At 41.6% G+C, this 24,389-nt stretch overlaps 1 long non-coding RNA gene across 1 annotated transcript in view; it reads left to right on the forward strand.

The window, feature by feature from the left end:
- Nucleotides 1-9,151, forward strand: part of LOC133385910 (uncharacterized) — a 422,451-nt gene extending 413,300 nt beyond the window's left edge. The window contains exon 3 of the long non-coding RNA XR_009763004.1: nt 8,850-9,151. This is a non-coding gene — a long non-coding RNA (uncharacterized LOC133385910). The remainder of the gene's footprint in view (nt 1-8,849) is intronic.
- Nucleotides 9,152-24,389: the final 15,238 nt, after the last annotated feature.

Consider the following 24,389-nt stretch of genomic DNA (forward strand, 5'->3'; position numbering starts at 1 on the left):
GGAGGCAGTGTGGCCTGGATAATTGCATTCACCCCCCCACGGGCCTGAAGATCCTTGCCCTTGTTCTCAGTGGTGGCCGGTGGCTTCATGTCAGTGGAGCAGTGAAAGTTTCATCTAAAACCCAGAGTGGATTCCATTGCCCCACTGACATGAAGCCACCAGCTGCCACTGCTTGTCCTATAGCTTCAATTAGCTTAAGGCGTGGGATACAATTCTGTAGGATTTTGTATCTGAGGCTACAGTCCTATACCTACCCATCTATGAATCAGCTGCATTGAGCTGAATGGGACTCACTTCCGAGTAAACATGTATAGAATTGGACTGTAGAGATTGATACGCAAATGTGCTTCTCAATCTCCACAAATGGAATAGATTTTGGCTCATGCAATGGGACTGCTCCTTCATCTTCTCTACTCTGCAGCCCCCAAATCTCCAGGTTTGAGGGCCCCTCCAGAGCCTGTATTTACTAGTGAATGCAATGCCCTAAAGCAGTGGTTCCCAACCTTTATGAGCATGGGACCCCCTTTATAAGCTGAAAAAAAATTGTGACCCCCCCTCCCCCAGGGACGCAGGCTGGCTGCCAAGAAGGAAGGGGGAAAGCAGCCTTTCTTCTTTTTGCTTCACAAAACCCCCTCTCCTCTCTTCTAAGTAAGGGTGTTGCCGGTAGCGGCAGTGCAAGGAGACGGGAATCAGTGATAGTAATCCCCTCTTCTTCCTGGTAGCCCCACCCTCAGCCTCCTTTGGCATCTGCCATGTATTTTATAGGCAGATGCCTGCCCTTAGTGCGCCTGAAAGACACTCTGGTGCTTCAGCAAAAGGCCTCCCCTCTCGTTTGGAGCAAGGGGGAGGTGTCATCTGCAGCAGCAGCGGAAAGCAGATAGTGTAGAGGGAGTGAAGACTTTTTTAAAAAAAAATTAATAAATAATTTATTTCTTTACTGTTCACAGCCCCCTCTGGATTACTTCGCAGTCCCCAGGTTGGGAACCACTGCCCTAAAGTTTACCTGAATAAAATAGGGTTAATGAAATATTTCTGGAATAATAGGTGCAAGTTTTTCTTTTCTATAAATAATAGGTCTATCATGAAGTGTAATGAATATTGGGACAGTGGTTGTATGTTTGAAGTCACTGTGATATCTAAAGATTGGCCATCTCTAGCAAAGGGTTTAGAAATATTGATCACTTTTGTTTTTCAGATTAAATGCAGTGACAATGTATTGTGGTTTGCAGTCTCACCCACATTTAAAAAAATTGTCAGATTGAAAAGAGTTAGAGTGCAGCCTATGACATACAGATTATCCACTGACTGAGTGCATCTTCAAGCATCATAACTGAAAATGGAACTTTCCAGATCACTTTAAATTAAATTGATTAATAATACATCATGTGATAATGAATTTTTCATGGTTTGGGAGCTTATGTTCTCAATTATTTAGCAATGCAAAATGTAAGAAACTCACATACAAACAGCACACAGGAGCTGATCCATGAACAATTAACAAAATGATAAATGAGCTGATGCTTTGAACTTTTTATTTTGCCATTCTAACAGATTGTCAACATATGACTAACTCAAAGAGCATCTGAATAGCTCTTTTTACATATTTAACATAGAGAGTTATATAAAACTGTGTTAATAGTATAAGAAATTCTGGTCTGAGCACTTTTCAAGAAATGTACTAGGTGAAGGATACATAAGCAGTAACCCTTACACTCTTATGAATGGCTTGTTCATCACATAAAGGGTATGACCTACTCATTTAATCACACAAATGGCTTCCAGCATAAACTGAGCCCTTCACATGCGTGCCCCATTATGGGAGACCTAATATCCCCCCAATTTGTTAAGGGAGGAATGTCACATGAACAGACCTTCACATGCTCAGGCACTTATGTGGAGGGACCAGCTCATTTTGGCAGCTATAGGTGTAGGGGTGTAGCACTACCTCTCACTGAATGTGTAAACGGAGGTGATGTTTGCACTAGAGATGGGATCTGCTGGCTGGTGCTGCTTTGAAAGCATTCAGTTGCCCTAAGAGGCAGTATTGATTTGAGTTTGTTCTTTGTCTGCTATCTGTGACTTTTACTGGTCTGATATTTTTCCCTCCCCCAAAATATTAACATTAATATCGATTATTTGAAAGAAAATATCAATAGTTTAAAAATATCAATATTTTGAAAGAAAATATTGATAAAGGAAAGGAAAGTGGCTTTGGTGCTGCCGCCTCTGCCTCCGCTGTGACTGAGCCTGGTCAGTTTTCACACTAGCAAGCAGAGACTGCCTGTTTTCCTTTTGAAAAGGAAAAGAGGAAAGCAGCTTTCAGTGCTCCCCTCCTCCTCCTTGGCAAGCCCTGAGTCCTTAATGTGGGTGAGGCTTGGCTTGCTTCCTTCTTCTTGGAGCTTGGATTATTCTAGTGGAGGGGATGGCACACAGAGAGGGATTTTAGTCTTTTGCTGTATTTCATCTAAATCATAATCATTTCATATGAAGGTCTTTTTACTTTCTTCTGTTTCATTTTGGACTGTGTAAAGGATTTGGTATAGTATAGCAGGAAATAACTTTATAATTAGAATGTTTTTAGTATGTAAATGAGCTCTATCTTCTTGGTATCTGTGGAATGGCATACATGAAATAGAGCAGGTGAATCTTTCAAAATATTTCTTAAAATATTATTGGAATATTTCAAAGTAATGAAAAATCAGGATGCCAATAAAAACTTTTTCTTCTTAAAAAGATGGCAAAAGGTATATGTGTATGTATTTTTAATAGTTTAACATGGCATTTTAGGAGCATGCCATCCTTAGAATAAAACTAATTTGTTATAGCAATTGTTTCTTATGACTTAGAAATTTTTATTCTCCCTTCATGTACTTAAGTAAAGTATTATTGTTGTTGTTGTTGTTGTTTGTTTGTTTGTTCATTTATTTATTAATTATTGAAATAAAGAAGAAAGATCCATTTTTGGTCACCGAAAGGTAGAGGGGAGACACCTTTAGTGTTAATTTGGTTATATCCCTCTATCCTTAAGAATTAGGGCATTCAGATAAATATACTTGCAATTTGTGAGGTGGAATTTAAACAAAAAATACAAAATAAAATAGTTAATTTTTAAAAACCCAGAAGATTGAGACCTTGGATGAAACTCCATGGAGCTACGACACCAGTGCAGTGTAGTGGTTGGAGTGTCTGACTAGGATCTGGGAGATCAGGATTCCATTCCTGATTCAGCCATGAAACTCACTGGGTGACTTTGAGCAAGTCACTCTCTCTCAGCCTAACCTACCTCAAAGGGTTGTTGTAGGGATTAAATGGGAGAGAGAACCATATATGCCACCTTGAACCTCTTGGGGAAAAGGTGGGATAAAAATGAAATAGATAAAATAATAAAATAAAATACAAGAACATGAGAAAAGCCCTGCTGGATCATGCCAAAAGTCCATCCGGTCCTGTTCTCACAGTGGCCACCCAGATGTACATTAGAAGCCCATAAGCAGGACCTTAATGCAACAGCACTGAATGAATAGATATGAGCCTTGACAACCACAAATCTCGAATACATTCTTACATGATTATGTTAGAAAAACATGAGTCTGTAATAGTTAAATATGCCAACGAATGTCAGAATTTTATTTTGAACATTCGTGAATTTTCCCAGATCCCCAGATCAGTCTGAACCCTCATGAAAGTTGAAATCCAAATCTGAAGGGGCTTGGCACCATCAATCCTCTTCTGACAGCCTTCCTCAGTATCAACCACCACTTTTCCAACCCTACCATTTGGGTAAATGGGATGCATTTTCTATGATTCCAGGCAGCAATGAAAAAGCATCCAGCTCAAGACTTCTGTACTAGGAGGCCTCTCTACCACTGCCTTATCAACAGCTTGAGTTTGGGAAAAAGCAGAGGATTCTCTTTGTCATCTTCATGATATAAAATAAATAAATATCCTAGAACACGATCCAAAGGCAGATAATATAAATAATAGCCTTGCTGACAAGTCTGGGTCAGCTCAGTGCCAGGATGAGAGAACACCTGGGAACTCTAAGTATACTTGAGTTCCATGATGGAAGAAAGGCAGAATATGAATGTACTAAATGAAAACAAATTGATGAATGCATAACGTCACTGGAAGTGCAAGAGCCTTAGCTTGGAACAGGACCAAGCATAAACAAACTAATTTGGGCCTGATCCAAATGAAACCTTAAATAATTTGTTTGAGTCTTAACATTACAGATCAAGTCAGGGGGCTTGCACATCACTCACAGTTGCCTTACTGCGTTCATGGTGAAGATGAAATAGTACATTGTACAGGGTCTCCATAAGCATTACATTTGAACTTTTTCATAATCAAAGAGACAAGGGGAGATGCATGCTGAATCATTCTACATGTGGTAGCACCCATGTTTCTTTCATAATACAGCATAGGTGTTTACTGATGTACATAGATAAAAGTACAAGATGCTTAATAATCAGAATTGTAGAACCGAGGAGCAGGATATAAAGCATGACTAAAAGAAAAGTCTCAATATTATTTGTGTTATTTTCACGTTCCTGGATGTCAGACCAAAGACTACCACTATGTTCCACGCATAACACCTGCTCTTCTCATGCACCCATTATAGTAAATTACAAAGAAGCAATTACAAATATGATAGATATTATCTTACTATTTCACTGAAAGTGATGTTGCTCTAGGAAGTGGAGAATTGCCACCTCCTTAGGGGTACATATTCAGTATGATTTAGCTAACACAGAGAATCATGCAGTGCAGAGCCCTTTGAATTGTACTTAATGGTTACCCCTTCTGTCCTGTGAGGATCTAAATAATGGGGCATTCATTTAATATTCATTGTGGTGCCACTGATCGTAATGGTCTCATTTATTATTAATGGGCATGTAGCAGGGTGTTAAAAACCTGTGGTAGAGTACATACAGAAGAGGGACTTTGCTGTCGAAATATTTAAATCACCATCAAAGGAGAAAGACTTATCTATTGTGCTCTGCATTATTATTAGTGTTCACTGAAAAATAATGGTGGAACATTCCACAAGTTCTAAATTACGTAAATAATATTACAGCATTTTAATCTTCCAAAACAAATCCACAGGTTGGTTGTTTTTTTAAAATCCCATTGCAATAATTGACAGCAATTTTTTTTCTCTTCTGAACACATTGAGTTCAAAATGTATGAACATCTTGAGTGTGCAAGAGCAAATTTTCACCCCACAGCTATTTTTGTGGAATGTTTTGTCATCCATTTCAATGCTCATTCTTTATTGTTGCTGCATGTTCATATCATATTCAGCTTTTACTGCCGGGTAGTCTAATGTAAGGAGGTTCACAAGGTAATCCTATTTTCCCACAGAGTTACGACTCCCTCTGTTCAGTGGACTTATTTCCAGTAAGTAAAGAATTGCAGCTGCATTCCTTCAGCCTGGGTCTTCTTGTACTCAGACTAGTAGTCTGGTCTGGGAAGGAAGTCCTCATATACCAAGTGCAGACAGCTTAGGCAGTCTTGCTCTTCCCTCCTTTGTTTTAGTAAAAAAGGACACAATTTATAATTGACCAACCAGATCCTGCTTGGATTAGTTCCTTCACTCTGTTTATATATTCTGTAGGAATAGCCCCTTTACTTACAATACATACCGACAGCTATGCCTCCTGTGTTTCATCCTGTCTTAGCCTGCAATCCAATACACACTTACCTGGGAGTAAGTCCCATTGAACCAAATGGATCTTACTTCTGAATAGACATGTATTTGATTGCAGCCTTACTCTCAAATCACACACTGCTCTGAATCAACCACTACCTAACCCATTACAGACATTGTGGTGGTATAGACTGTAGCTCTCATAGCTGAAAATGGTTTTTCAATGGGTCACATAGCCTCAGTATGAGCTATCATTGGACTGTAGTATGACTGGTCCCTTCCAGTTCTGTGATTCTGTTTCTCATGAACCTTTTGGGAATACCACATTAGGCCACTATAAATTTATTTATTTAATATATTTCTATCCCACCCTTCTACCCTATAATAGGGCACTCAGGGCAGGTTACAATAAAATCGAGCACATACATAATAAAATTGTACATAATAAAAATCACAAAAACATTAAAATAAAATACAAAAAATGCAATTAAAATACATAAAATAATATATATACATACACACACATATATTTATGTATACACACACATGTATAAAGCATGTTCGTTCAGGCATTTGCCTAGAATTTTGTATCTGTGGATGGGGGGGGAGAGGAACGAATACAACCGTCACCCCTAATTTCCTTATGGCACATCACCCCATATTTTCAGTCCCTGACCATCCTTGTGCTGAGATCTGTAGAGAGCTTCTACTGTTATTCAAGCAAAAATGAATAAAAGCCTCTTGTAAACCTTCTCCAGTGAACATGAGTATGGTCAGGGAGTGATGTTGGGTGGGTGAGGTGGGTGTTTGTGCTCAGCGGGTGAATGTATGAACATGCCTTACGTTTCAGTTGGGTGTTAAAACAATCCAACACCTCATAATGCAAAATTGTGTGTGATTTAGGGGTGGGCTATTGCTCTTTCATTTGCCCTGAAATGGGCTCAAGGCTTTACAAGCAGTCCCATTAGAAACATGAAATGTTCTTGTGCACTAGCTGCTGACACCTCCTCCATGGTCTGCACTTGCCCCAAGGCAGGAAGAGCTACTCTCTGCCCTCATTGGGAAAACATACTCTGCTTTGGACTGGGAGTATTCATAGGCTTTGCTGCCTCCACCTGCCTGAAATTGGTTTTAAGGCCCTTGGGACAGGGCAGGCAGTGACAGAGGGTGCAAAATGGATTGAGCCAGCTCACAGCAGGCTGTGCCCACATCAGTTCTGCATTCCAGAATTCTAACAAGGGTGCTTGCCTATATGCGATGAATTTCCACCACAACCTGGTGCGATTAAATTGATGAGTTTAACTGTGGGGGCGAGAGCAGACACATAAGCATTTCAGCAGTGTACCCTGGCATTCCAGTGATTCAGATTTCCGCTCATAAAAGGGTGCCTTTGCAATGCACTCTACTGTTTGTGCTTTAAGCTGGGTTCCTGCATTGAGCAGGGGCAGGACTCCATGGCCTTATAGACCCCTTCAAATTCTACTACTCTTCTTCTTCTGTAATATGGAGCATTTTTACAAAATAAAACAAAAATTTTACTGCATGATCAGTAGCTGTGATTATTACACCAGCTGACCCTCACCCAGGGATGGGAAGCTTGTGGCCCTCCAGATAATTCTGGACTATACCTCCCTTCACCCATGACCAGTGGCCATGCTGGCTAGGACTGATGGGGGTTGGTATCCAGCGACACCTGGAAGTTTCCAACCCTGTCCTAACCTCAGACATGCATGCATTGACCCAAGCTTCTAAATAAGGGTCATGCGCATGCATGTTTGTCACTCCGTACAGAGTTTTGGATCAGCACATGGAGCTCAAGGGTCAGTAGGAGGATTACTGCTCCATGGATTTATATCCCCAAAAAGTCACGTGAACAAGGCTACAGTGCCTTGTGCTTCTTTTGAAACACTAGCCTACAAAAATGAATAAGTATGCAAGTAAAATATAGCCCGGTTGAGGAAGTATACCCCCATCAATGAAAATGTACTCCGGCTAAAGTTTTGCAACACTGTTCTGTAATATCTACTTAGAAGTGAGTTCCACTGAGTTCCCAAAGGCTGCCTCCAAGGTTAGTAGTTATAGCAGTCTTACTAAATGTGCATAGGACTGTGCTGCACACGATAAACCTTACATCTCTAAATATTACTGAAAATTATTGCTATCCAATGTCACAACTATTTTTCCAAAAAAGCAACTAAGGGTTAAGAGCCTGGCAGCCTGTCCATTTTATAATGAGGCTGCTAAAGCTTGGTAGGGCTTTTGTAAACTTTGAAATGAACCGATTAGCTTTCTTCACGAGATTTACTTGAATGTTGCCAAACAATTTTAACAATATCATGTGGGCTCCATTAGAGGCTTTGCTGGTTGCATGTGAAGTCCATCTTTATTTTTCTTTTTTATCCTAATCTCCCACTGGATTGTGAGGGGATTGGGATTGATATATTGGGAAAATGTCATTTTTTAAATTAAACAACTATCAGAGTATTGGCTGTTTTTCTGTGCAGCTGTTAATGCAGTGCAAGATACTGAATGATTCTTGACAAAAAAGATGTTTACCCAAACTTGGGCAACTTACTATGTATGGATAAAATAATAATGTACTCTCCATGCTGTAGTGAAAGGGTAGAGAGCCTCAGGACTAGGGGCCAGATGCCACCCCCTCGGCCTCTTTATCTGGCCTTTGAGACTCACACTCCCTCCCTAGCCATACTTTTCATGAGCCCAGCTTTGCACCCTCCTGGAAAGTCTGGCTGGAATTCAGAGTTCTTGAGCTCTGATCATGCTTCTTGTTTGCCTAGATGGAGGACAAAGAGGTATGAAGAGCCTACTGTACATAAGATAACATTTGCGTTCATTGCTCTGCCCACTTTTGCCTCTGGACCCAGTCAACACTGGCAGGTGGTCCCCAGAAGGTTGTCCAGAAGGGAACGTGGCTCTTAGGCTGAACAAGGGTTCCCACGTATGCTGTAGCATGACAAATCTATCAACAGAGCAGTAGGCTTGAATATTAATTTGTGCAGAGCTTGGAAAAGTTACTTTTTTGAACTACAACTCCCATCAGCCCAGTCCAGTGACCATGTTGGCTGGGGCTGATGGGAGTTGTAGTTCAAAAAAGTAACTTTTCCAAGCTCTGAATTTGTGAAGTATTCCATTGCAAACATATACTGACATTTTTTGTTCCCCTCCCTTGTCGCATTAGATATTCCGAGAATGAAAATGGGAAATTGGGACAGCCAAGAAGATTTTCTCTTGAGTGTGCTTTCTGAACACCTCTGGAATAATACATGTAGTCTAACTCAGCAAATGGGAAGAATTTTTCCTTGGGACAAATTTGCTACTTACTGGCCAAATCCACATGTACTGCAAAGTCAAATCATGGTTTAGGATGGACAAGCAAACGTGGTCTCCCACAGAGGAGGTTTAGCTTATTCTGGGCTGTTTATTCTTTTTGTGCTGGCATTTTAAAGAGTATTATGCATTTTGTTTTTCAGTTGTATTTGTACTTGTGTTTGTTACTTGTTTCCACTTTGTGATGATTTTTTATTTAAAAGTGGTTTAAAATGTACTAAATAAATAATATAAAAAGTCATCTTCAAGCCAGCCCAATTTCTGAATACTTTCTCAGATGCATAAATTAGGAAATTATTTTTATTTATTATTTTTTTAAAAAAAAAATATTCAAGATAAAGTAAAAGTGCAAAATGTTCCAATTTGATTACATAGTGTATACACACACACACACACACACACACACACACACATATATACTTTTTAAAAAAGTATATAAGGCGGTGGAGCAACCCTTCTTAGGAAGGCTATACAACAGAAGTTCTCCAAAAGCCTTCCGAAGTTAAGAACCAAATGCCTGGGGAAAGAGAAATGTTTTTGTCTGGCGCCTAAAGATGGATAATGATGGCCCCAGGCATACCTCCCTGGGGAGGGTGTTCCACAAATGGGGGGCCATCACTGAGAAGGCTTGTTCTCTGTTGCCTCTCTCCGCACCTCCTTTGGAGGGGGCACGTGAAGAAGGGCCTCCGATGCTGAGCACAGGGTCTGGGTTGGTAAATATAGGGAGAGACAGTCCTTGAGGTATTGGGATCCTGAGCTGTATAAGGCTTTATATGTCAAAACTATCACTTTTAATTCAGCCTGGAAACTAATTGGTAGCCAGTGCAGTTGGGCCAGAATTGGTGTTATGTGCTCAAACCATCTTGTCCCGGTGAGCAGTCTGGCTGCTGAATTGTGCACCAGCTGCAGTTTCCATACTGTCTTCAAAGGCACCCCCTTGCAGAACATTTTGCAGTAATCTAACATAGAGGTTACCAGAGCACAGACAACAGAAGTTAGGATATCCTTGTCCAGAGAGGGCCATACCTGGGCCACCAGCTGAAGTTGAGAGAAGGCACTCCTTGCTACTGAGGCCACTTGAGCCTCAATCGATAGTACTGCAGTGGATCCAGAAGGAAATCAAACGAATATGTATCAGTGAAGGTTCACTCTGCTTAGAAGGTCTGCCTAATAAAACACATTTTGTTTTGTTCTGCGTTTTGGGGACACCCCTTTTGGGAACGCCTTGTTTGGCTTGGTTTTTTAAAATAGTTTTAAGTTTCTAGAGTTGCTGTTCTTCAGGGTTCAGTTGCCTCCCCAGGGTCTCTGAAAGCTGAAACATTGGGGGGGGAATCCCCCCCATTCCTCACAGGAACCAAGAGTGGCATATGCACTTTTTCTCTTCCCATTTTATCCTCACAACAATCCTGTGAGATCCGTTAGGCAGAAAGATAGTGACAGGCTCAAATTCACTCAGTGAGCTTCATGGATGACTTAGGATTTAAACCTGGTCTTCCAGGTCTATGTCTAAAGCTGCAATCCACCACCACCACCCTTAGATCGTGCTATGCGAGGGTGTTGGATTGAGTGAGGCATCCACCAGGCTCTGCCAGCAGGGATATTGCTATTGGAATAGATCTCCCCCTCCCCCTCACTGAATGTGCAGACAGATGGAAAACCTGCCAGCAGTATCCCCAATGGCAAAGCCCGGCAGATAGCCCTGAAATGGGGCATTCCGAGGTGTGGGACCCAGGATCCCCTGGATCCTGAGCTGCTCTCACAGCCTGCCCTGACTGGCATCAGGCCTGACTGCTGTGCCAGCCTAATGCTGGCAGAGGGATTGGGCCTGGTCTGTCTGTCTCCCCACCTTCCACTACCATGAGTGACCAGGCTGCAGATGCAGTGGTCACTCTGCAGAGCCATAGCAGTGGTACATGTGGATTGCTGTCTAATCAGCCTCCACTAACCTGGTGTTTTGAACTACAACTCCAATCAGCCCAAGCCAGCATGGTTCTAATCACTATATGACACTGGCTTTCAGCAGGGAGCAGCTGCATTGTCCTTACTTTCCGTATGTATGCTGCAATATTAAGGGATCATGCAATCAACAGCATGCTATTTCACACCCTGCAACTGAACTCTCAATTACCTATTATAGGACACTCTAGCATGTTGTATAGCTTGAAGATGGGCAAATGCAGAATACATAAATACTGCGCACAGAAGCTGTAGTGGTCAGAAGCTTGAAATAGTGGTCAGATGCGGGGAAAGTGTGAGCAGTAATCTCTAGTATGCAAATTGGGGTATTACAAATATGTTCCTATTTTCACTCGTGAAATGGTGAATAGTTTGCTGTGTGTGGTTTTCCCTTTGTTACCTGTTAACACGTAGAGCTTGTTGGATCAGGTTTACACAACCAGGAATCTTCTTTTTAAAATAAATAAATAAATAAATAAATCTTAATTTACATTCTGCTTCCAAAATGTCTCCATTCTTTTCAGTCCTAGCCTGCCACCAGGTCCCTGGTCATACGGCTTTGAATGAAAAATGCCCTTTAACATCCAGCACTTCTAAAAGCCTTCCGATAGTCTTCCAATATTCCCATTTGACAAGTGTAACACTTAAATAAAATATTGTCATCGTACCATGCCAACATGCTTTCTTACCAACATGTTGTTATGCCTTGGAAGTACCTAAATTATTTCTAATAAAATGGCTTTTCATAGAATTACATCATATTTGTGAGACTTAAACCCACAAAATTCAGAGATGCCTGGTATCTTTTATAACATAAACTAATTTATGCATGGAAACTTGTATTGTGATATATCCAGTTCTGCATTACATCTCTGTAGTAGGTTTAGATTTCAATTTAAGATAAACACACTTTTCTAAACACAGTGCTCTAACAGAGGAATCTGATTTTTATTTGCTTAATTTAGATACATGCATAGATTAGAAAGGCTGTTCATCCATCCGTCTTCAACAAGAGTAGTTTGGTCTGAATGGACTAATTAAAAGATAACAAACAAATGTGTATTAATGGTGCAAGCACAGGTTACAAATGTATTATTTCATTTTATTGTGGGTTATGTTTCTTTTTTATTTTCTTTCAGCTAAGGACATGTGTTTCACTTGTGCTCAGATCTTTGAGCAAACATGGACCCATTTATGCACAGATGGGAAAATAATATATAGTTTCATGCAGCTCATTGGCCTTTATGACCTTCTGTAAGAGAACTCTGGGAAAAGGCAGCATGCCAAAAGTGATGCATAACTTTCCAGCACATGACTTTGAAAATTGACTAGTATCATTAGCTGTGGGTCCAAAAGTTTGCTTTCAATCTTATCTCATTCAATAGTATTTAAACAGCCTACTACTTTAATGTTCCACCAGCCATACAAAAGAAAAAAATACGTTTGCAAAGATAATTATAATATTCTGGAGAAAATTATTAAGTGATAAAAGATGAAGCAGATCCCTTAGTAAAATATTATTTAAAAATTGTATGAAATTCCTTTTCTTTTTTTCTTTTTGAAGATATTCTAGAATAATGCATGCAGATTCATACTTGCAAAAAGAAAGGTATTTTAAAATATGTTTGAATGAAAACCATTTGTTTGTTTGTTTGTATACCGCCCCATAGCCAAAGCTCTCTGGGCAGTTTACAACAATTAAAAACATTAAAAACAAATATGCAAATTTAAAAACACGTTTTTAAAAAGCAATTTAAAAACACATGCTAAAACTATTTAACTATAATGATGATTAAATGATGATGATGAACTGTTACAAATGTTGTTTTGATTGTCAAGATAACGACAGGCTATTTCATGGTTTTTCCAGGATATGGTGAGTCAGTGCCTTATAACCATCATGTATATCATCTTCACTTCGGTATGAGTAGACATCGATGCCTCAGGCTAGCAAATACAATCTGACTGCAGAAGCAGGTGTCCTTTCAACACATGAGCCTCCTGTATGAAATTTTGAAAAGCCTGTTGTAAAAAGATACATACATGATTTTGTGCATATTGTTTTTATAAAGGAACATAGAAAGCCCCCTTATACAACTTCAGGCTAGTTCCCCATCTAATCCAACGCTGTCCACTCTGAGTAGCAATGGTTCTCCAAGGATGAACTCAGAGTAGACTCACTGAAATTACTTAATCTAAGTCAGCCAAGTCCAATAACTACAATGGATTTTCTCTGAGTTGAACTAGCATAAAATACCACCCAGACATCTTTTCTATCACTTGGTACCTGAACCTGTTGACAGGAGATACAAGGGATTGAATTCTGAATGTGCTGTACCACCAACATTGGTCCTATATTCCTTTTGAATGATGCTTTTAATTAACATAGCACATTTGACCACACACACACACACCCCTCTACTACTACTACTACTATTATCTACTCTTAATTCTGAATTACCATTAAAATGCATATAGTAGTAGATCTGAAAGAAATTTCTAATAAAAATGCAAATATGCATTGGTTTATGAAAATAGTAATTTTTGCTAAGCATGGTAGAGATAGTTAGGAGCCAAGTTAACCGAAGTATCCATTTACTTTACCACTTAATCTTGTCATGAATAGACCCTGAATTCATTTCAACCTTCAGATTGTTTTAGTATTCAAGGTAGTAATCAAAGGTTGAAGTGAGCTTTAAATGGTGAGTCAATCAACCCCTGAAAAACATTTTTTCTCTTTTATTCTGCAAAAATTGAACATATAAATAGATGGAATGGATAAGCTGGATCAATTTTATAGTTGCATGGAAAAATGTTGCTGTCCAAAGCAGCACCCTTGAAACTTGTAACGTAATGGAATTATGGCACATATTTTACATTTGTTTACATAATGCAGCAGGGAAAAAAGTAGTAGTCATTTTAGCATCAGAAATAATGACAGCTTTGTGCATGCATCCTCAGAAGTGGCAAGGGCTATTCCCCCTTGGCAGGCAGAAAAAAGTGCCACGTCAACTGCCATACCACATTTCCATATTTATCACTCTTATACTTAACAATGCTAATAAGAAAGGAACCCACGGATGGCCTACCTGAAGAAAGAGGCATCTGCCATCACATAGGCATGTTTAAAACCAGACAGAAGTCCAGGTCACACACTTACTGAACTCTTTCAGGAGTGATCAAAATATCAGGCACACTTTCATTCTACCTGCACCAAACACTATACTATTATGATGGGAGGTGTGGATCTTTGCCTACTGTCCAATGCCATCAAATGATTGTGAGTGTGTGAACTGGCCTATTGTTGTTGTTGTTATGTGCCTTCAAGTCGATTACGACTTATGGGGACCCTATGAATCAGCGACCTCCAAGAGCATCTGTCATGAACCACCCTGTTCAGATCTTGTAAGTTCAGGTCTGTGGCTTCCTTTATGGAATCAATCCATCTCTTGTTTGGCCTTCCTCTTTTTCTACTCCCTGCTGTTTTCCCCAGTATTATTGTCTTTTCTAGTGAATCATGTCTTCTCATGATGTGTCCAAAGTATGGTAACCTCAGTTTCATCATTTTAGCGTCTAGTGACGGTTCTGGTTTAATTTGTTCTAACACCCAATTATTTGTCTTTTTCGCAGTCCATGGTATGCGCAAAGCTCTCCTCCAGCACCACATTTCAAATGAGTTGATTTTTTTCTTATCCGTGCTTTTCACTGTCCAACTTTCACATCCATACATAGAGATCGGGAATACCATGGTCTGAATGATCCTGACTTTGGTGTTCAGTGATACATCTTTGCATTTGAGGACCTTTTCTAGTTCTCTCACAGCTGCCCTCCCCAGTCCTAGCCTTCTGATTTCTTGACTATTGTCTCCAGTTTGGTTACTAACTGTGCCGAGGTATTGATAATCCTTGACAAGTTCAAGGTCCTCATTGTCAACTTTAAAGTTACATAAATCTTCTGTTGTCATTACTTTAGTCTTTTTGACATTCAGCTGCAGCCCTGCTTTTGTGCTTTCCTCTTTAACTTTCATCAGCATTTGTTTCAAATCATTACTGGTTTCTGCTAGTAGTATGGTATCGTCTGCATATCTTAAATTATTGATGTTTCTCCCTCCAATTTTCACACCTCCTTCATCTTGGTCCAATCCTGCTTTCCGTATGATATGTCCTGCGTACAGATTAAACAAACAGGGTGATAAAATACAACTGTGTCTCACACCCTTTCTGATGGGGAACCAGTTGGTTTCTCCATATTCTGTCTCTACAGTAGCCTCTTGTCCATGACTGAAATTAATCATGAAGAGTGTTGTGTTAATCCTGAAACAGGAACATGACAGAAATAGGTGCATGACTGATTCCCTTGTTCAGTGGAAAGCAGCAATTTCTAAACAACCACCCAAGTAGGCATTCCTAAAATAACGATCAGTTTTCATGTGATGTGGAGAACCAACTCATACCTTTTTCAGTTGGAGGGCTGCATTCCCTCATGGGCAATCTTCCAAGGCTGCATGCCAGTGGTGGGCATGGCCAGATGCCAAAGTGGGTGACCAATGGATGTGACTCTTATCTTTGTACAATAGGATACATTTCAGCCACACAAAAGTCAGAGGTTGTGTGTGTACACACACACACCTGTCCATCCAGGTAACGAACAGGCGCCATCCCAGTTCAAGGACAAATGCCAGCCAGGCAAAAGCACTTGAGGAGGGTGTGGACCAGGGTCCGTGAGGAGTGTGGCCTGGGGAGAGTTACAAGGGCCAGGGGACTGGGGACCATATTTGGCCCCAGGTTCCCGGCCCCAGGTTCCCTACCCCTGGTGTAGAGTCATGGGCAAGGCCTGGAAGATGACTTAACCATGGCTTAGTATAATATATATCTGAGAAGAAGGGGCACCGTTCAGTTTGTGCTGGTTTACTGCTATGTTTGTCAAATCCAATAGATAAATTCCCATTGACTTTGATGGCAGAAAGGGTAGGCTGTATATTCTTGTTACTGCACACGCCGCTACTGACTGTGTCCAGTTCTGCCTCTTCCATAACTGCTGCTGGCAGTTTGTGTTCTTTTAATCTTTTATATGGGGATGTGACTCTAGTGTGCCCTTGAGTGATGGGAGTATACAACCACCTTGAAGAGAAAATGAACATGTAACAATAGAGAACAAAATGCCATTTGACGTCAAAGCCTCTTACTGAATGCCAGTCCCCCAGGGACTGTTGCTGTAAGATGGCAGTTATATTTCACAATTGCTTGTGAATCATCACCCCAATGAAGACAATTTAAATGTGCACTATACACTGTAGTAAGGTTCATTTTCTTATGCTGAGAAACTCCACACAGCAGATTGGGTTTTGATTCATTATTTCTTGCTCTTGAGCAACATTATCATTATCCAAAAGGAATATATTCCTTTCCACTGCAAAGAGATGCCAGCAAATTATATATTTCATTCATTCACGTGCACACACAAAATGAAGGGCATGTATCTGGAAATAAAATGTGTCAAAATATTTTGAATATGAAAACTGAACTGGACCTTTCCCCACAGACCTGTGTACATGCAGTTGTATGTATGTCGGTTCTGTGCAGGTGTGAAGCTGAATGCACTGAGGTTGGGAGCAGAGACAGCATGGGTGATTTTGTCCTCTCACATGTTTATCCTAAGATGTGTATATGGTATTCATTGATTGAAGAGTGACAGAACAATGTTCACAGAGAAGGACAGTCTTCCCCAACCTGGAGCCCTCCAAACATTTTGGATTACAACTCCTATCAGCTCCAGTCAGCACAGCATAAAGGTGAAATACAAAGTAGGGAAAGTGTTGCTGTCTTCCACTTCCTCTTTTCCCTCCATGTGCTTCTCAAAACTTAGATCACCACCTGAGCAGCTGAAGAGAAAACGAAACAGCCAAGAGAGGAAGTGGGAAAGAGCAGCAATCTGGAAGACAGCAGGGAGGAAAATGAAGCGGGGGGGGGGGGAGAGGCAGGGTGAGAAATTGGGTGTCATAGAGTCAGGGGAGAGAGAGAAAGCACCTTTGTGCCCATATAAGCACACAAATCACAGAGCTCATCTAACTTTGTTGACTGAACTGTAAAAATCATAGATCTGGAGTTTTCCAGCACTGCCATGGCACAAAAGCAGGAATCCAAAGCACAGATCCTTATGGATTCCCATATTTTTTCAAGGGATTCCCTCAAGGCCATAGTCAAATTATAGGTTACCTCTGTATGCACAGATGCATTCTGTGAATTGCTGGTGAATTGGTTTGTCGTCGTGTATAAAAACCATGCCTTGGATTAATGTTTTTTTCTGGTCCTAGCAAGGACTAGATCTATAGCCTTTACTGTGTGGTCTCCCAACATAAGCTTTAATTTGATTGTGGAGTTATTTTTTGGGGGGGGGTGTCAGGCAAATTCAAGAGGATCTATTTTAATTTCCAGACCCTATGAAAAACAAAGTTTGTGTGTGCATGTGCACTTTCTCTCTGTTGAAGAGGCACTCAGGGGAGGAGGGAGAGAATCAACCAGAGAGGGTGGTATCCATGGCACTTTCTCAAAATTCCAAATGTGCCCACCAGTCCAAAAAGGCTGGTGATCCCTGGGGTATGGATTCACAGGTAGAAAAGAGACAACAGCGTCCTCCATTCCTGTCTAGGCTTGACACCCCAGTCTGAGTGAGATAAAACTACAACTGAGAGGAACAAAAGCTTACACTAGACATGTGTTCACAAGCCGCTTATCAAGCATGCTACATATTGCATATCTGGAAGTGCTTTTACAGGCGCTGCATAACTTGCTGATTCATAGATCCCAATACGAAAACCACAGAAACAGTAGAAGTGTCGTCGTTCTTACATTCTCAGATAACTGTGTGACAGACTGGCCAGTGGATGTTTGCATAGCTCTCAATGGAGCGCTTCAAAGATACTTCCCTAGTTCATCATTGTTCTTCTTTCCAGGAGTAGCACATAAATTATTGAAGCAATAAGACACAGCAGACTGCACAGGCAGTGCTGATTAACGCTTCGCCTGGGTGTTGGTCTCATTTATTCCTCACATGCAAAGGCTGCATTAATCAATACTAATCAAAATCTGGATTACTTTATAAAGATGTTCTTGTTACAAATAAAAAATGCACACCTTTTGCTTTTTTATCCTCCTATGCTCAGAATATTTAGATTAGGGATACCCTAATCTGGCCTCCAAAGCTCCATTTGGTACCTAACATCCTGTTCCTAAAACATCCACCCACATCCCATGCACTTATGTTGCACCTAAACCACTTTCTCCTAAATTGACACACAAGCAAATGCTGCCTCAATCTGAACAGCAGTTCAGGTGTCTACATCTATGCAGAAAGCAAGGCCAAGAAATGTGGCAGAGAGCAGCTATTGTGCCCTAAAGGAAGGGTTCTGCCCAAGTTTCTATTGCTGTTAGTGCCAGGTGGGGCAGAAAGGGAAAGGCTGGAAAAGCCCTTGACTCTGTCTTGCTTGTGTGCGAGTCAGCAGGTGGAGCCCTTGCTGGAGGGCTTCCAGTTCTTGTCAATGGAAGTGAGACCTCCCTTCATCTTTAGGTCATCCTGCATAATCACTGGCCAGGGATTTAGATGCAAAATACTTTGAGAAATGTTATGTTATCTAATCATTTTCATTTTGCTGGTTTTAATTTGTTTAATCTTAGAGATTTTTTACATATAACTGCTTTTTAATAAATAAATAAAATCTAATCATTTAAATGTTTTCTTTTAATTTTGAAAAAAGTATGCATGCACATAAATGTTTTCCTACTGTGCTGCATTAGTTGTCTTGCCCACTCCTTCCTTTGCAGCAGGGGTAGTCAATGTGGTGCGCTCCAGATGTTGTTGGACTCCAACTCCCATCAGCCCCAGCCAGCATGGCCAATGGTCAGAGAGGGTGGGAGTTGTAGTCCAGCAACATCTGAAGAGCCACAGGTGAGCCACCCCTGCAGAGAAGGTTTGTTTCCAGGACTATGACCAGGAGGGCTGTGTAATACTTGAAGCAAGTGTTCTTTATTTAGAATGTGACAATAACTATAAAAGTGGGCCTCTTACTGCCTGTCCTGTGCCACAAGCACAAGAAGTGGCTTCAACGGACACTAGCAGCGATTGTTTCACCCTGCCTATTTGAAGCTACCAGTCACAGTCGACACTTCAGAGACCTTCTACAAAGCCCTCTCTCGTTTTCTGCCCATTCTATCCTGAACTATTACCTATTTTGCAGAATCTCCCCTTTGCAGGTTAGGAAATTGATCAGTCACTCTGGACGATGGGGTGCAGCTTTTTCTCATTCAGCTAGGGAGCGCAATGTGGTTTGAGTCTGGCTGCTAGTGCAGTAGCCCAAAGGCACATCCTATTGTTAGTAGATATATACAATTACTAGAAGTTATTTCTTCCGTGGGCTTAATTGAGTGGATTTCTCTGCTGCTATTGGCTTTCCTCCAATATTTACTGGAGGGGAAATAATATTGGGATTCTGGGCCAATGCCAGCATAGAAACTGCTCTTCTTACTGTTTATGTACTCTGAAATAACCCCCACTGAGTACAGTGGGGCTTACTCCCAGGAAAGTGGGTATAGTATTACAGTCATTGTCCTTGCCTGCCTTCTGCTTACCTCATTTTGTGAAAAGGTATTCATTTTTTCAAAAAGCATCCCTTATTCCTGGGCCTTAGAACCATTCCTGTTATGTGAAATGGGCATAGCTTAGGGCTGTATTGGGGTTATTTGTTTTGGCCCATACCTGTTGGCCATACAAGATCAATCAACTTTTTTTATGATTGTTCCCTTGCACCATATCTCTTCTATCTCTTCTGACAACAACCTGGGAAATTACCACCAAATCTCCATTGTTTTGCCCTTTTGGAATCGTATACAGTATGTTATACCATATGCTATGTGGCATTTATATGAAGAATTAATTTTGCATTCTTAAAAAAATAGTGCCCATGTATATTGCACAGTAGATGAACAAGGTGAAATTATGGCTCTGCTAAAGTTACTGGGGAAAGTGTAATTGAATTCAATCGAAACAGCATTTTGTGTTCATTTATGGGGCATCATTTTTAGGCATGCTGACATGGCAGCATTTGTTATTCCCGTGCAGCACCATAAGGTACAACCAGAGGTATAGGCAGTGCTGCTAGAAAAGAAACTGATGTACCTGGATATTTCATGCTGAAAATGGTGGCAATAATCATGGTAACTGATAATAAAATAGAAATAGCATTTATCAAATACTTAAACTAGCTAGACACTCTACATTAAACAACTAAGAGTATACAGTGAGACCTGCAACAGAATATTGCATGGTGGAATGGTCCTGTTTAGAAAACCAGACAGGCAGCTCTCTCCATCTCTCCATCTCTATTTTCCATTTTTCCATCTCCAGCATTCCATGCCCACTGAGCATGCTCAGTCCTCATTGAACTGTTTTTGCCTCCACTCCCCCCCCCACTGCCCAAAACCTGGTGGGTAGAAAAGAAACAAGGAGCTAATAGTGCTAAATGCTCCATTAATGACACATCTCATTCTAATGAAGTGTTTGTTTTTTCTTTCAAAACAAAACACGGTACCTGTACTTTTTCCCTGTGGGAGAAACGGTAGCAGCGGTGGCAGGGGGGAAGCTTACCCATTGCACCACATAGAATTTTCCCAGTTTCAATTATCACATTTACATAGGAACAGAGGAAGCTGCCTTATACTGAGTCAGACCCATTTGGCCATCTAGAGCAGTATTGTCTACACTGTCTGGCAGCAAGTCTTCCTGTCCTACCTGGAGATGCCAGGGATTGAACTTGAGACCTTCTGAATGCTCGATCACTGAGCTGCAGTCCTTCCCGGTGTGGACAAACAAAAACAGCCATGAGATATCCACAACGTATTTCCAGTGCAATTTGCAGTTTGACCCCTAGTTTTGCCCTTGTAAAAGCTCTGTAGGATTTTTGTGTTTGTTTTAATGTTGCCATACACTGCCCTGGTATTTTATGAGATGGTGCTATACAAATACTTTCATAAATAGAATAAATAAAATGGAAGAGTGCATAATCACAAGCAGGGCCAGTTCTAAAGGGCCGCAAGGTGGGGCACTGGCCTGAGGGCCCTTGGAACTACAGGGGCCCCTGAGGGGCCCCTCCACTCCCCTTCCATGATCCATGGCAACAGCCGCAGATCACAGGGCAGGAGCTTCCACCTGCCCACCATTCCCTCGCCCCACCTACCTGTCTCCTGCCTTTTAGCATTGCCCTTAATGAAGATGGCGGCTGAGGTTTCCCTAAGGTGCTGAAGCCCCTGCTTCCATCTTGGTTGATGGCAGAGGTGTGTGTGCGTAGCATGCACACTTGCCATCAACCATGATGATGGCGGAGGCTTCATCCCCTTAGGGAAACCGTGTCTGCCATCTTGGTTAATGGCAATGCTAAAAGACAGGAGACAGGTAGTGGGGCGAGGGAATGGTGGGCAGGTGGAAGCTCCTCCCCTACGATCTGCAGCTGTTGCCGCAAATTGCGGAAGGGGAGCAGGGCTCCTATAGCTCCAGGGGAAGGGGAAGTGGAGACAGGTAGGTGGGGGCATGGGGGCGTGAGGGGCCCCACACGTATGCACACATATGTGCACATGCCGGGGCCCAGGGCAAGCTGATGCCCAAGGGCCCCGGCATGCCTGAGTCCGGCCCTGATCACAAGAAAGACTAGCCCTGTTCAGGTGTTATGACTCATGCAATTAGTGTGGTCCTGCTTGCTGACTCTGTCGGCAAGTCCCATGCTTGGTCTCCCCTGTCCATGCCTTGGGAAAAAGGTCAGAAGAGTCATGCCTGTTTTATGTACATAGCTCCCACACTCCCTTCTTCAGACCTTTTCCACTGACACATGACGTGTGGGAGCAGGCCAGCAGGGGACGTGGCAGAGGGAGGAAGGCTGGCAAGGGCACTCCCGCCTGCCTCTTCATGCAGTTGTGGTCACTGAAGGCAGAACTCCTGAACAAGGGCTAATGCCAGACGCCTCTTAGCAGATACTCTCACTCCTGCTTGAGAATTCTGCAGATGTCAATAAGGAACATCAAGAGGCCTCTCCTATCTGAGTCCACTCTGCTTCTTCCCTCATCCTTTGTTCTACAGCTATGTAATGGGGGCTACCTCGTGAACACACCTGACACCAGAGAAGTAAGATGCCCGACCATATTTGGGGAGAGGATGCTCCTTCAGGTGAGGCTGTTAATGTACTAAACCACTGCCTGGCTGCGATAATGGACTGGATGAGAGCTAATAAACTGAGACTCAATCCTGACAAGACTGAGATGCTGTTGGTGGGGGGGCTCTCTGCCCAGATGGTTGATGTCCGACCTACCCTAGATGGGGTTACACTCCCCCTAAAGGAGCAGGTCCGTAGTTTGGGGGTCTTATTAGATCCACTCCTGTCACTGGAGGCTCAGGTAGCCTCGGTGGCACAGAATGCGTTCTACCAGCTTCGGCTGGTAGCCCAACTACGACCCTATCTGGACAGGGAGAACCTCGCCACAGTTATCCATGCTCTGGTAACCTCTAGATTGGACTACTGTAATGCACTATACATTGGGTTACCTTTGAAGACGGTTCGGAAACTTCAGCTGGTGCAGAATGCTGCGGCCAGAGTTCTTACTTGGACTAAAAAATCTGACCATATAACACCTGTCCTGGCCCAACTGCACTGGCTACCAATATGTTTCCGGGCCAGATTCAAAGTGTTGGTTCTTACCTATAAAGCCCTTAATGGCATCGGACCGCAATACCTGGTGGAACGCCTCTCCCGCTATGTACCTACCCGTTTGCTACGCTCAACGTCGAAGGCCCTTCTCCGGGTTCCAACTCATAGGGAGGCCCGGAGAGCAATAACTAGATCTAGGGCCTTCTCAGTGGTGGCCCCCGAATTATGGAACGCCCTCCCTGATGAGATACGCCTGGCGCCTTGTTTGTTATCTTTTCGGTGCCAGGTAAAGACCTACCTCTTTGCCCAGACATTTTAATCTTAATTTTAATTTTAATTGTAATCTTATTTTAATCTTTGTTTTCACCTTGTTTTTAAAATGTTTTTATAGTTGTATTGTACCCACATTCACCTGTATTTTAATGTGGTTTTATTCTGTTGTACACGGCCCTGAGAGCTTGTTGCTAAAGGGCGGTCTAAAAGTACAATAAAATAAATAAATAAATAAATAAAATTTTTAGTCACAGGAGAAGAGTCAATATCCTACGTCTGTGAAATGTCATTGTTGAAAGTTATTTGTACTCATTCATAGCTGTCATGGAGCACTATTTTAGGACTCCTGTAAGCCCTATGCTAGTGTTCAAAAATGTGTTAAGTAGACATGCAAGGTAGGGCCTGGGGACAATCACACTAGTCCTGCCCACTTGTTGCTGCTCTGATTGACTTCCAGTTTGTGCAAGACAATCTTCTGAACTCGTGAAGGCTCCCTGCACATTTTAGAACCCTAGTTTTCAGAAAGTCACCCTCCACAAGTTGAAAGGTGACCATAACAGCAATGGGATGTGCACTTAATATGCTCTTCCCTGCAGCCTTTCCTTGCATGCATGCTTACCATGCTTTTAAATGCCTGCATAGCCCTGTAGCCTTTTCTTGACATGTTTAAGTTCCATGGAATAAAATACAGAATTTGGTGCTTTAAATCCAAAGGCATTTCTAAGCCAACTGTGTTTTAAGTTTCTCAAAAACACTCTTCCTAGTTTGTGTGATTTTGGGGGGGTCTGGGGGGTGGGATACTAGTTAAAAATGCATAGAGTCTCTCGAAGCAGAACATTTCTGTTTAAGTGCAGCAAACTTGAGCTGTGTTTTTCAATTGGAAAAGTAATTTGAGGACGTCTTTTGTCCTACAGTTCTGTTGTAGTTTGCGTTTCTAGTGGTGTTTTTCCACTCCATAAAAAACCAGACACTGAGAATGAAGTGCAATATATTTCCATTTGTTTGAAAGTTGTGCTTTAACATATCTTATACTGTGATCTGAAAGCACTCATATTTTTCCCTGTTCTTAAAAAAAAATGTAAATAACCTAATGAAAAGCCCTTTGAATAATGTCTACTTGAGCATGTGCAGAGGTGTATGCCGACTATTGAAAAAATTGTGTAGATGGATGTTTGTAATTTTAATGGTGCCTCTGAGCTAGGAACAGTTCCACTGCTCATCAGACTGAAAGACCATCATTTTAATACAGTCTTCTGTACGCTATCACATTCTTTCCAATCCATTTCACAAGGAAATTGTCCAGTGTTAGAAAGATACAGTTTGCATGGCTTGGTACATCACTGTCACACTATTAACTTTCAAATATTATGCATACCACTGGCATAGAAAGGGGAGGGGGGAAATCAAATCAAGCCATTCCCAGTTATTTTTGTTGTCTGTCTTGTATGTGTTAATTATGGTGCTTTTAATTTGAAT

Source organism: Rhineura floridana, chromosome 5 (assembly GCF_030035675.1).
Source record: "Rhineura floridana isolate rRhiFlo1 chromosome 5, rRhiFlo1.hap2, whole genome shotgun sequence".
NCBI lineage: Eukaryota > Metazoa > Chordata > Lepidosauria > Squamata > Rhineuridae > Rhineura > Rhineura floridana.